An 11,404-nucleotide genomic window follows, 5' to 3' on the forward strand; every position below is an offset into this window, starting at 1 on the left:
CCGTTTGTAGCGCAAAAATAAAGTTTTTCTAAATCTGTAATCATTCGTGCTCAACCACAACGTAATCTAGATTGATTCTAGATCCTGCCACCCGCAAGGGTGGGCGTGGTTACTTGAAATGTTTGAAAGCTCTCCCCTTGATCAGGTTATCCATGTGTTTTCCTCTCTGCACATGCCCCAAATGAATTGAGAAGGAAGTGGTTATTGCAGTATTGGCATGTGCACAACATAAGTAGGCAGGTATGGATGCATACACCACCCCTATTGATAGGACTGCCTACATCTGTTTTCAAATGGACATGTAATGGTATCATGCACAATCAATCCTCAACAAGTTTTTATTTCCGGAATAAAACCAGTTTCTCAATACGAGCTTTTCAAGGGCAAAAATCAATGCAATACTGTAGATCTAGAGTCTGTGAACTACATAAGAAAGAAAAAAATACTTGGTCCTCCTTGATTCTAAAATAAAATGTGTGTACACTGACTCTGACAATGGCCAGTTAGCCAGCTTTGCTTTATATTGTTGCTCTTATGTGGACAGCATCTGAATAACTTTTCAAAAGCTGGTGAGTAGATTCGTATTTTGGCCTCAGGATGACTAGTGAAGTGGCAACAGAGAGGAAGAACCTACTGTTTCTCTCCTTCTGTTCCTTTTTTCAGAAGGCAGTGTTAGAAACTGTAGACAGTGTTAGAAACGTAGATATACCGCAAACCTGACTAAAGTGGAAGCTGGAGTTTCTGGGACATTTGGACTTAAAAGAAGTAAGAAACAAGATTTGGACTACAATTTTAAATATGGAGGTCTGGCTGGAAGAAACATGGACCTTATTGGGACAGAGCTTCTCCGAGATTTGGTGTTAAATAAAGGACTACCAAAAAAACCGGCAGAGAGGAAATGAGAGAGACTTAAGAGCCTTGGATGTGAGGTCACCAGGCTGACACCAGATAGACTGATGGACATTTGTTGGAGCTTGAAACCGGGAAAGGTGGGGAGTGGGGTTTTGGGTATCCAAAGGCTGTACAATTATACTTTGTTTTTATATATTTTTGTTTTGTTACTTATATTAAAACGGGGAACTCGTGAAAGGGAATTGGGGTCGATCTTAGCAAAAGATATTAAGAATAAGTATTGATGCATAAAGAATGAGGTTTATGTTAAAATTGGTTAATCAAAAGGATTTAAATATAATAAGGTAAAATTTTGGGATAAGAACTTGCTGAACTAAAAATTAAATTGGAATACAAGAAGGGGAGGTGTGGGGAAGTCAAGGAAATATGTTATTGAAAGAAAGGAATGTAATTATATGTGTGTTTTTTTATTTTTATATATTTTTTTCTTTATTTTTTGAAAATTTCAATAAATATCTTTTTTAAAAAAAGAAAAGAAACGTAGATATACCGTTCAACTTCCAAAACGTTCAGAAACCAAAGCGCGGCAGGAAGTCACTGCAGCCAATCAGAAGCTGCGGAAGTCCCATTAGACACTTGGGTTCTGAAGAACGTTCACAAACCGGAACACTCACTTCCGGGTTTGCAGTGTTCAGGAGCCAAAACGTCCAAGTACCAAGGCGTTCAGGATCCAAGTCACGACTGTATAAACTAATCACCAAATGGTACCGTAAACACAATAGAATGTGTAAGCACCTTTTTTTGCAGTAGGATGTTGTTGTTATTGTTATTATTTCTATACCATCTGATATTTTAAAGAAAAAAATCTCAGAGTGGTTTACAACACATTAAAACATCAGATAAAACAACCCAGAAACAAACCCATTCAAGATTCAAGGAAAATATTTCAAATCCTTCTCTAAGTGACACATTGCTTTCCCCATAATTATTTACCTACTTTCTTTAATATAGCCGCTCCATAGCAGAAGTGCTCTAGGAAGTCAATGTGGTGTAGTGGTTAAGAGTGGCAGACTAGGCCACTGTATTAACTGCTTTTCCAAGTTGCAACACTGAGCACCTGTAGTTGAGAAAACGGCTGCCATTAGGGCTCACGTTGCTTTTTATGGTATTGTGGCTGGTTCTGTCATCACCGTTTCTTCACTGACTGGGTTATAAAATTCCAGAGAGCATAATATTTTTTCCAGGTAAGGGGGCAGAACACAGTGGTTGCTAAGCAGAGCCTTGATTTGTTCTCCACTGCTTCCTGTTCACAGCTCAATTCTGGTATGTTCGCTCATAAGGAAGTCCTAATGTGTTGAGTGATTCTGATTTCCAAGTAAACCTGCTTGGAGTTGCATCAGCGGGTGAAAACAAGTTATATTTTCTAGTGATATCACCCCTTTTTATTATAGTAAATAACTACCTTAATGTAACTGTAATATAGTTCTGGTTTTGCAATCAAGGATGTTTCTAACTGATATTCTATAAAGTGTTTCATATAATCTACGAACTACAGAGAAAGGCATTTGAGGCAGCTGCACATGGTGACAGTGCAATCCACTTTTCTGCAATTCCTTTGAGCAGTAGAGTAGCAAATATAAATATATACAGTGGTACCTCGGGTTACATACGCTTCAGGTTACATACGCTTCAAGTTACACATTCCGCTAACCCATAAATAGTGCTTCAGGTTAAGAACTTTGCTTCAGGATGAGAACAGAAATTGGGCTCCGGCGGCGTGGCAGCAGCAGGAGGCCCCATTAACTAAAGTGGTGCTTCAGGTTAAGAACAGTTTCAGGTTAAGAACGAACCTCCGGAACGAATTAAGTACTTAACCCGAGGTACCACTGTACTTCAGATGTATGAATTCCAGATTTACAAGGAATATGATGATCATCGTTGCACCAGAAGATGGGCATCTTTATGGGTGTGAGCTACAAAACAACTGGATCTGTAGCTATTGGAGAATAGACCCTACTATAAAGGATAGTTGATGAGGTGTTGTAGTCACAGAAAGGTGACGCTAATGTAGTATAATATATAATGTAGTAATAATGTAGTAAGAGGAGAAGAGTCCTCCTCTTGTGACTCCTCCTGAATAGTCTTTTGATATATTAAGAAGAAAATACTGTTAAGGCAGGTAGTGGTCATGGTCATGTGGCCAGCATGACAAACCCACCTCTGGCACAATGGGGACACTGTGATGGAAGTCAGAGCACACAGAAACGCCATTTACCTTCCTGCCGCAGTGGTACCTATTTATCTACTTGCACTGGCATGCTTTCGAACTGCTAGGTTGGCAGAAGCTAGGACAGAAAAATGGGAGCTCGCCCCATGGTGCAGATTCAAACCGCTGACCTTCCAATTGGCAAGCCCAAGAGGTGCAGTGGTTTAGACCACAACCCCACCTGAGTCCCAGTAAAATGGTACATAAGTATATATTGTTCTGTAGATCCAAAATGGTGAAGCTTTCAGTGCCTCCAAAGCAAACGTGCAGAAGCATGTAAGAATGGTCAGAAAAAAAGCTTATCACAAAACCTGGCACACACACACATTGCGTTTCAATTAATGTCAGTCTTCAAGGTTCAGAGAAATGAGGACAAGCCAAGAATCAAAATTTCAGAACATTGCTAGGAAATCAAGGATGTTGCTAGGGATCTAGAAAGAATGCTTCAGATGTGTGTTAAAAACGTTAAAATACAGACTCGCTTAATTATATTCATGAAGCCATATTCTTTGCACACATATAAGTAAGGGAAGAATGATAAGGAAAACAGAGGAATGTAGTCTACGAACACAACCTGATTATACTTTATAGCGTCTGGTAGAAATAATGTATGTGCAAAATCATTTATTTTTATATGGGTTTGGATCCTAAGTGTTAACGGAGAAGTCTGAGGGCTCCCTTAGACAAAAAACAAGGACACCAGCCAGAAATATCAGAGCAAAACAGCAGCCAGTAGGCTTGGTCTTTATTGAAGACTGTTGCGACAGGACTCCCACCTGCCCCAAGGTGGAACAAGATGGAAGCCCCAAACAAAAGAGCCCCCAAACTTTTATTAGCTGCTAATCCCCATGTTACACCCCCCCAAACTTCATCACTCATACATCACGGTTACATCATGAAAGGGGAGGTTTGGTGGCAGTAATCTGAGCATCCTGGACCCTGCCCCATGGTTCTCCTTGCCCTCCACCAAACACCCATCAAGTGTAACAAAATATCCGCCCTCCCTTCCCCACAGGTGGGCGGGGTTTGCGGCACCAAGTGAGGCTCACCTGGGCGGGTGCCACCCACCTGCCTGAGCTGGCCTTTGACCCGCCCTCGGCCAGGGAGGACAATGGAAGGCCGGGCCGGGGGTGGGCCTAAGGCCAAAGGAAAGAGGCTGACTCCTGGGCTCAAGCCTCTTTTGCTGCTCTATGAGCATTACCATATTTACATTTCCCTGTTTCCCAGCCAAGTTAATCACACCCTTTTGTCTTCATCTGGGTTTGTTATTTATAGAATGGCTACCTGTCTGGCACTCAGGTATCAGGATGCCAGGAATTATCACTCAGGCAGAGGGGCTGCTGAGTAGCTGAGCTCACATGTCTATATGAATTTCTGGAGTTTTCCCAGTGAGCCATAGATACATTTATCAGTGAATTGTTACATTTGGTATCGTGCAGCAAAGGCCCTTTGAATGGGTAGGAAGAAACTGTGATTAAGTGTTTCGTGGGGACAAATAATAAAAGTCACAAAAGTGATTGTGCTGGTTCTGGTAGTGGGTCGCATGTGCATGATATCTGCTGGAGGGGCAACCCACCCCCCAACCTATACATAAATTCCTGCAACATAAGAAAAGTTAACGAAGTTCATGGAAGGCAAATTTATTATTTCCTTCTCCCTGTGTGGCACTGTAAAAGACCCCCTGCAGGGTCAGAGGATTTCTGAGCAATGTTTGACAGAGGCATGGGAGTCTGCTGCTGGGAGAAGAGAACAGGAAACCTTTCTGTGAACTTCCCTAAGTAAATTTATTTAGGGTAATTCCCCCTAACAGCAGCAGCCCCCTCCACCCCATAAGACTACATTGTTCCTATCTAGACTTTTAAGGGAGCTGTAGTGGAAGGGTGAGGCAGGACCAGTGGCGTAGCGTGGGTTGTCAGCACCCGGGGCAAGGCAAGTAATTTGCGCCCCCTAACCCGTGGATTTGCGCCCCCTAACCCTAACCCCCAGATGTTGCGCCCGGTGCGGCCGGCCCCCCCTGCACCCCCCACGCTACGCCACTGGGCAGGACGCCTTAATTCCATTGACTTTCGTAAGTTAATTTAGGATCTAAGTGGTTATGTTCAATTGCCTATCATATACACGGTGTTGTAAACAAAAATTGCCCTTTTCCCTTATGGGGTATCCAAGAGCCCATATAGAGTCCTTACATAGGTTCCCTATTGATAGGAGAGAATAACCCTGTAGATCAAGACCACCCCCAGAAACATCATACATACATCACAGAAGGGGTGTAACCTAAGACCACCCCTCAGATACATCACACCTACATCACAGAAAAGGCGGTCTAAAACAGAAATTTTAATATTGTTTTTCTACTGTTGTTTATCTCCTGTCTGGCAGGTTACTTGATTGGATTGCCTGGGGAGCCCACTCATTCTTTTGTAGTGATACTTAGTTCCTGGGCCAGGTCACAGGCTCACACCCTATTCATATCTTAAATGTGTCCTTAAGACAGGATTTGTGAGGAAAGAGACAATGGGGAGGTTTCCCACTTTGACCTTGCAGAGAAAACATTTGGTCAGTTTAGGAATTGAAATGGTTCCAGGTTGGCCTTCCTGTGCTTATCTATCTATGTGCTTGGTTGGTACACCTATGAACATTACCATATATCTAAGACCAGAAAATTCCTATCACAAAATCTGGATTTATTTCACACGCACTGGAACATATGCATTCGTCAACACCTCTACAGTTTGTAGCAGCTACAATGTACTGCAGCTGGCTGTTTGAGGCCAGAACTCCTCCTAGCACAGCATACAAATACATCCCTTCTCAGGGCCTGCAGCAATACAGAAATGCAACTATTCTCAGCCTGACCTTGGCGCAAGGATGAGTCACAAAATGTGAGAGCAAATTTTGAAACCTGTTTGTTATGGAAGGTGTTCTCAAGGGCGGGGAGCTTTAAGCATTTATCCTGTCCTGCTGCCCCATCTGTATGGGGATGGCAGCAGTGGCGTAGCGTGGGTTGTCAGCACCCGGGGCAAGGCAAGTAATTTGCGCCCCCTAACCCATGGATTTTAGCACTCGAGTGCGAGCGCCCCCCCCAGATGTTGCGCCCGGTGCGGCCGGCCCCCCCTGCACCCCCCACGCTACGCCACTGGATGGCAGTAAGGATGCTCTCTTTAAAGAGAGCTTGCATTAGCTGTTTAACCATGTACCAGGAATGGTCTTTTTCTACAGGAATATAGCTAAACATTTGATGTTATCCTGGCCAAAGCAAACTTTCTGGGTCAGGGATGAACCTTTATTATTCCCCTTTTGCCAAGCAGTCACATCTTCTAATCTGCAAGCCCCTTCCCTCTCATCTCAGGCTGGTTTTATTCAGGATCAATTCAAACAAACAAATGTGTGCTTTGAGAATGACAATAAGGTTTGAGCTTGAGAAGTTGCAAAATGTTTTACACAAACATTTAGTCAAATAGTCCCTAAGGGCTTAATTGGAACCAGGGCTCAAGTGCCAAGCCCTAGTTTTGTGTCAGGCTTAATCCTGGAACAAGATTTAATTATAGTACAGTACCTCTGAGCCATGTTCAAAGTGCATTTCCCACAGCACTTGCAGTCTGATGCTACTTTGACATGTGCTCAGTGGAACTTTAAAGTAATGACAGCCCATCTTCAACATACTCAGATAGGGGAAATATTTCAGGTCGGGGGATATAGTAAGCTCCATCACCTCTCTTATATGTTCTGGTTAGTGAACCCTGGCATTGAAAGTAGGTTCTGGAGCAAAGCCCTGGAAAACTCTGGCTCAGTCTGAGCAATTCAAATCTGATGTGTTTGGTGTGACAGGGAAATAACCCCCTTTCTAGTCTTCCTACTATAGACTCAAAAAGCCTTTTAAGGCATATCTAAAACAAACCTTATATTGGTTTTCTACCAGTTTAACAGCAGTCAAAGAATCCAGAGAAACTGTAGTTTGGTGGAAGGGTGAAGTTCTCACCAAAGAAGAACCGATACGTAAAGTGATGAATCAGCAAAGTTAAAAGCTAAAAAAAGAGAACCTAATGCTGATTGTTTTATGGAAGAATGGAGGCCTTTTTCAAACAATTTAAAGAAATATGATAGTATGATGAATTCGCGAGCTGAACTATGAGCAACAGAAGGAATTAAGAGACGATTGTCTTATTGCCGTGATATAAGAGGGAGAAGACAGAGTGCAGCAAGGAGGGAAATTGAAAAAACATGGGAAAATGGGATGGGAAGTTGACAAAGAAAAAAATCTATTGTGTATTGGAATGTATGTGTGTAATTTGTGGAAATTTAATAAAACATGCTGGGGAAACAAACAAACTGCGGTTTGGGAAGGATGAAGGGAATTTCTGGTGCAGCAGCTCTCAAAACTGGTCAAAAGGAGGGTTTTTTCCCTCTCAGGGGGAACTTGGCGGAACTCAGTTCTGGCACCTCTCAGGTGGGCGCCATTGCCATTCTAAGAGAAGAGGGAGGCATTCGTGGTGAGCTCTGGCACCTCTTTTTATAGAAAAAATAGTTTTATATCTTGATTTTATTCTGTGTACTGCCCTGAGACCCCCGGGTATAGAGCGGTATATAAATTCAATTAATAATAATAATAATTTTTAAATACATACATTTCCGCCTAGCTTTGACCCCTAGTGGAGAACAACTGCTGTCATAGATAGTATTAATATATATAAAAATAAAAAATGGTCCAGTAGCACCTTAGAGACCAACTAAGTTTGTTCTTGGTATAAGCTTTCATGTGCATGCACACTTCTTTGGAAAGCTTATAGTTACGCGGAGTTACGCTAAGACCAGACCATGTCATTACCGAGGAGGCAGGTTTAGTCGTTGTTTGAAGACTATCCCTGCCTCCGGGTCTGGCCTTGACCGGATGGATACTGGAATCAACAGGGGAAATCTACATGACCTGAAGGTGTTGCTGTGTAATGCCAGGTCAATGATGAATAAAACCACTGCCATCCACGACCTGATTGTGGATGGAGGATTTGACCTGGCATGTGTGACAGAGACCTGGTTGGAGGAAGCAGATGGGCCTGTCCTTGCCGCTGCTTGCCCACCAGGTTTCTCTTACGCACAGCAACCCAGGTCATGTGGGCGGGGAGGGGGGGTTGCAGTGATTTTTAGGAAGTCACTAGCTTGCACCGGGCGTCCTACTGGGAAGATCCAGTTTTCTGAGTGCATGTTCTGGAAGTTGGGCAATAGGGGCAGTACAGGATTCCTATTGGTGTACCGGCCTCCCCGCTGCACCAAGGATTCCCTGTCTGAGCTGCTTCAGGTCGTGGCGGATTTTCTCCTGGAGACACCTAGTTTGGTTGTCCTAGGGGATTTTAACATCCATGCCGACACGACCTTACAAGGGGCCGCTCGGGACTTCGTGGAAAGCATGGCCTCCATGGGGCTGTCCCTGAATAAGTTTGGCCCAACTCATAGTCATGGACATGCCTTAGACCTGGTGTTCACCTCTAGTGACGTGGGTGATCTGACACTAAGTAAAAGTGAAACAAAAGAAGTGCCATGGTCAGATCACTTCCTGGTGCAACTGGACTTCTCCGCGACCCTTCCCCTCTGCAGGGAGGTGGGACCAATTCGCATGGTCCGCCCCCGCCACTTAATGGATCCAAATGGTTTCCAGAGAGTGGTAGGGGATGCTTTATCCCATGTTGATGGCCTTTCAGCTGATTCCCTGGTGGCCCGCTGGAATGCGGAGTTAACCAGGGCTATCGACTGTCTGGCTCCGAAGCGCCCTCTCCGATTGCATGGAGCCCGGACAGCCCCGTGGTTTTCTTCGGAGCTGAGGGCGATGAAACAATCGCTGAGACGGCTAGAGCGTCGGTGGCGGAAAACTCACTCCGAATCTGACCGGACACAGGTTAGAGCTCAACTTCGAGCCTACCAAGTGGCGATAGCGACGGCGAAGAAGACTTTCTTCACCGCCTCTATTGCATCTGCAGAAAATAGTAGCAGGAGACTCTTTCAGGTGGTTCGCAATTTAACGGAACCACCTTTACCACCGGGGCCTTGTAAAGACCCCAAGATCTCCTGCAACGATTTTGCAAAGTTTTTTGCAGATAAAATCACTCATATTCGGAAGGAGCTAGACACCACCGTGGGAGCAGGGCTGGGGCGGGAGAGTGCTAGAGCTCTGTCTGGTCAAGTTGCATGGAATCAATTTCAATCCGTTACCCCCGAGGATGTGGACAGGCTGCTTGGACGCGTGAAACCAACCACCTGTCTCCTTGATCCTTGCCCATCCTGGCTAATAAAAGCAAGCCGGGAAGGGCTGGGCGATGGGCTCTGCGGGGTGGTGAATGCTTCCCTCTGTGAGGGAACATTCCCAGATCCGCTGAAAGAGGCGGTCATTAAACCGCTTCTTAAAAAACCATCTTTAGACCCGGCCAGTATGGCCAACTATCGCCCAGTCTCAAATCTTCCATTCTTGGGCAAGGTGATTGAGCGCGTGGTTGCTGAACAACTCCAGGCACGCCTGGAGGATGCGGACCATTTGGATCCCTTCCAATCAGGATTCAGGCCTCATCATGGGACTGAAACTGCCTTGGTCGCGCTGGTTGATGATCTCCGGCGAGCTAGGGACAAAGGTGAGAGTTGTTTCCTAGTTCTGCTGGATCTCTCAGCGGCCTTTGATACAATCGACCATAACATCCTTCTGGACCGTCTAGAGGGGCTGGGAGCTGGGGGCACTGTTATGCAGTGGTTTCGCTCCTTCCTCCTGGGCCGTGTTCAGAAAGTGGTGGTGGGGGATGAGTGCTCAGACCCCTGGGCCCTCACTTGTGGGGTGCCTCAGGGTTCCGTCCTCTCCCCCATGCTTTTTAACATCTATATGAAGCCACTGGGAGAGATCATCAGGGGGTTTGGACTGGGTGTCCATCAATATGCAGATGATACCCAGCTCTACCTCTCTTTCAAATCAGAACCAGTGAAGGCAGTGAAGGTCCTGTGTGAGTGCCTGGAGGCAGTTGGAGGATGGATGGCGGCTAATGGATTGAGGTTGAATCCTGACAAGACAGAAGTACTGTTTTTGGGGGACAGGGGGCGGGCTGGTGTGGAGGACTCCCTGGTCCTGAATAGGGTAACTGTGCCCCTGAAGGACCAGGTGCGCAGCCTGGGAGTCATTTTGGACTCACAGCTGTCCATGGAGGCGCAGGTCAATTCTGTGTCCAGGGCAGCTGTCTACCAACTCCACCTGGTACGCAGGCTGAGACCCTACCTGCCCGCGGACTGTCTCGCCAGAGTGGTGCATGCTCTGGTTATCTCCCGCTTGGACTACTGCAATGCGCTCTACGTGGGGCTACCTTTGAAGGTGACTCGGAAACTACAACTAATCCAGAATGCGGCAGCTAGACTGGTGACTGGGGGCGGCCGCCGAGACCACATAACACCGCTCTTGAAAGACCTACATTGGCTCCCAGTACGTTTCCGAGCACAATTCAAAGTGCTGGTGTTGACCTTTAAAGCCCTAAACGGCCTCGGCCCAGTATACCTGAAGGAGCGTCTCCACCCCCATCGTTCTGCCCGGATGCTGAGGTCCAGCGCCGAGGGCCTTCTGGCGGTTCCCTCATTGCGAGAAGCAAAGCTACAGGGAACCAGGCAGAGGGCCTTCTCGGTAGTGGCGCCTGCCCTGTGGAACGCCCTCCCATCAGATGTCAAAGCGATAAATAACTACCTGACATTCAGAAGACATCTTAAGGCAGCCCTGTTCAGGGAAGTTTTTAATCTGTGATATTTTAGTGTATTTTTGGTTTTCTATGGAAGCCGCCCAGAGTGGCTGGGGAAACCCAGCCAGATGGGCGGGGTACAAATAATAAATTATTATTATTATTATTATTATTATTATTATACCAAGAACAAACTTAGTTGGTCTCTAAGGTGCTACTGGACCATTTTTTAATTTTTTATATATTTTATATATTTTATATATTTCGACTGCATCAGACCAACACGGCTACCTATCTGAATATAGATAGTATTGTGAGCAATAATTTATCCTACACATTCAGATTGGGACGCGGGTGGCGCTGTGGTTTAAACCACATAGCCTAGGACTTACCAATCAGAAGGTCGGCGGTTCGAATCCCCGCGACGGGGTGAGCTCCCGTTGTTCGGTCACTGTTCCTGCCCACCTAGCAGTTCGAAAGCACGTCAAAGTGCAAGTAGATAAATAGGTACTGCTCCGGCGGGAAGGTGAACGGCGTTTCCGTGTGTTGCTCTGATTCGCCATGCTGGCCACATGACCCGGAAGCTGGACGCCTG

The 11,404-nt window shown here is 45.6% G+C and overlaps 1 long non-coding RNA gene across 1 annotated transcript in view; it reads left to right on the forward strand.

Moving 5' to 3' along the window:
* The window catches only part of LOC310755762, a 1,619,227-nt gene that overhangs the window by 859,231 nt on the left and 748,592 nt on the right, over nucleotides 1-11,404 (forward strand). The window lies entirely within an intron of this gene.

The sequence above is a fragment of the Podarcis filfolensis genome (assembly GCF_964270895.1).
Source record: "Podarcis filfolensis genome assembly, chromosome: 2".
In the NCBI taxonomy this organism is placed as follows: Eukaryota; Metazoa; Chordata; class Lepidosauria; order Squamata; family Lacertidae; genus Podarcis; species Podarcis filfolensis.